The following is a 3,417-nucleotide window of genomic DNA, read 5'->3' on the forward strand; positions in this document are numbered from 1 at the left end:
ATATGGCTTAGAAATATTGCTGAGGTATTCTGGATGGTTGCTAGGGTACCTGAGGTGGTTGCTAAGGTGTTGCCATGCGGTTGCTAGGGTACCTGAGTTGGTTACCAGGGTGTTGCTATCACGGTTGCTAGGGTACTTGGGGTTGTTGCTAAGGTGTTGCCATGCGGTTGCTAGGGTAATCTGGGTGGTTACTAGGGTGTTGCTATGTGGTTGCTAAGGTACTCTGGGTGGTTGCTAGGGTGTTGCTCTGCGGTTGCTAGGGTGTTCTGGGTAGTTGCTTTGTGGTTGCTAGGGTACCTGAGTTGGTTACCAGGGTGTTGCTATGCGGTTGCTAGGGTACCTGGGGTGGTTGCCAGGGTACTCATGGTGGTTGCCAATGTGTTGCTATACAGTTGGCAGGGTACCTGGGGTGATTGTCAGGGTGTTGCTATCACGGTTGCTAGGGTACCTGGGGTGGTTGCCAGGGTACTCATGGTGGTTGCCAATGTGTTGCTATACAGTTGGCAGGGTACCTGGGGTGATTGTCAGGGTGTTGCTATGCGGTTGCTAGGGTACTCTGGGTGGTTGCTGGGGTGTTGCTATGCGGTTGCTAAGCTACTCAGGTGGTTGCTAAGGTGTTGCTATGCGGTTGCTAGGGTCCTTGGGGTGGTTGCCAAGGTGTTGCTATGCAGTTGCTAGGTTACTCTGGGTGGTTGCTGTGGAAGCTGCTAGGGTACCTGAGGTGGTTGCTAGGGTGCTGCTACGCAGTTGCTAGGTATTCTGGGCGGTTGCTAGGGTGTTGCTGTGCGGTTGCTAGGCTACCCAGGGTGGTTGTTAGGGTTTTGCTATGTGGTTGCTAGGGTACTCAGGGTGGTTGTTAGGTTGATTTGGATAGTTTCTAGAGTGTTGCTATGATAGATAGATAGATAGATAGATAGATAGATAGATAGATAGATAGATAGATAGATAGATAGATAGATAGATAGATAGATAGATAGATAGATAGATAGATAGATAGATAGATAGATAGATAGATAGATAGATAGATTCATTTGATCACCACTCTTTTTTGTTGTAAATCTGTATAAAACAGAATACAGAAATATTAAAACAGACAACACTGAAATTCATAGGGCTATATTGTGGCTATTAAATTATTTAATTTCTAAAGTTTCATGACTTAAATTAATTAACCATTCTTTTTCATTATAGAAATTTAATTATAAACGGAATCCAGAAAAATCTAAATGCAAAGCAGATTTTGAGGGGAAAAAAAGAAAAATAATTGGATTTTTATAGGGCCTTAGGACAACTTCTGTGGTACATTTATAGTCTTGTCACTTTTTCAGCTCAACAGCACTAATGTCCTTTCAGATTCACTGCATGGAAAAGAGCAACATGGACATTCTGCCAAACATCTCCTTTAGAGTTCTGCAGAAGAAAGAAAATCGTAACATGAGTGTGAGAAAATGATGAAAAAACTTCATTTTTTGGGTAAAAAGTTCTCAAAAATAAAAGCATTGACCAAAACCTTTCCGAGTTCTTTTTCCAAAGAAAGTGGCTGACATGTAAAACATCTTGAGTCGGTGTGAGTAAAACAGCAGGTATAATTAACAATGATTTAAACACCAGACCCTCATCCCACCCCACCCCTATAAAATCAATCAATAGCCTGTATATTTTCTCATTGACTGATTGTGAAAAGGAATATCAAATAGTCACAATTTCTCTGCAAATGTAAGTCTCTTTTTCCACGACTGTCCAAAAGTAAGTCTTACTTTTTCCATGCCCTCATGCGAAACCCGATCCCTTCTCTTTCTCCCGCAAAGAAGTCGACTCATTTGTAAAAGCTGGTCTGAGACCTAGTCTCTTCTTTCAACTCTTTCAAACACAGTGGTGAAAAACAATGCATTTTTAATTGAATATGTTTTTTAATAATCATTCGGTTGATTGCAAATGTTTCCAGACAAAGCAAAAGCCTGGGGGAAGTCATTTCCTCACACAAGCGTTTAGGGTTCAGAAACATCTTGAAGTGTTTAAGCAGATGGAGACTTCAGGCACTGCTCCGCGGTGTGAAACACAGTTTTGATAACAAAATATTTACAGCAGGACACTGTGACTAAAAACTGAGGCAAGATGGTTGCTTTACAACACGTACAATGTGCTTTAAACACATTATTTTGGCAAAACAAGACAAATCAGCGATACATCACATGCTCTCCCAGAAGAGACAGACAGACCTTAAAACCACTTTGTGGTGACAGAAGCCCCGCTGAACATCTCTCAGCTTTTGCTGTACTTTGTAAATACAGGAGCACATTATTATTGTATAACGATGAAGCTATTTTATGCCTGCTGGTGTTTCTTGCTTTGAGAGGTAATTGTCTGGTTCGAAATCTCAGAACCGCAAGTTGCGAGCGTGGACAGAACACCACGTCTCCGCCCTTCTTTCTTCTCACACACAAAGACATTTAGCTCCAGAGATCTCTCCATGTGCTCTTGAAGAGAATTAGTCTATCATTTCCCACAGGAGATTTTGTATCGCTCAATTCTGAGAAGACTTATAAGAGTTATGTTTTACATGCAAAACGAGATGAGAAAAATTTGCATATTTTGGTAGCTTGGTAAATCAGAGCACATTGTTTGATGTTGAAATCTCTTCTGAAACGAATGTGAGATAAACTGGGGGTTTTATCTCAGGTGATAAATAAACGTGTAAGCAAGGAGAAAAACTCACTATTTGCTCTTCGTTTAATGTGATTGCTGTCTACGAGAAACAATACAGGTGTTAAAGATCTCATTTGTGAAGCCTCTAAGAATTGTGAAACCTTTTTCATCAGCGACTTGTCATCCAAAGAAATCTTCATTAATGCATTAAAATATTAAAAATGCCCAATTGTTCACGATCAGCTGTATGCTTAAAAATAAAGAGCTTTGGAACCTTTAACATTCATGGAAGCTTTCCATCGCACAAAAGATTCATTACAGTGGAAAAGGGTTCCTTATATTATTAAAATGTTCTTCACACTAAGAAAAAAATGCTTCTTTTAAGAGCCGTTCAATGAAAGGTTCTTAGAGCAACCATTCTTTGTTTTTAAGACTAGACGATTGCATTGGTTAGAAGGAAACTTTTAAGAGCAATGAATGTAAAAGATGACTGCAAACTAACCAACAGATGTCAGTTTTCATAATTCAAAATAAGGCGCACTATAAAAAGGAATGTGCTGAGGTGCAACTAAAGAACAGCTGGAAACAAGAATAGGTGGTTTTACACCTGATTTCAAATACAAGGATTTCTGAAGTGTTTCAAAAACATCGCTATTATGCTTATCATTGCTAATGGTGGGATTCACTACGCTTCAACATGTTTTCAATATGTGCACACATCAAATTTTCCATCTGCAGAGAAGAGTTGCAAATGACAGCTCCAGATGGTTT

The sequence above is a fragment of the Onychostoma macrolepis genome, chromosome 12 (assembly GCF_012432095.1).
Source record: "Onychostoma macrolepis isolate SWU-2019 chromosome 12, ASM1243209v1, whole genome shotgun sequence".
Classification (NCBI taxonomy): Eukaryota; Metazoa; Chordata; class Actinopteri; order Cypriniformes; family Cyprinidae; genus Onychostoma; species Onychostoma macrolepis.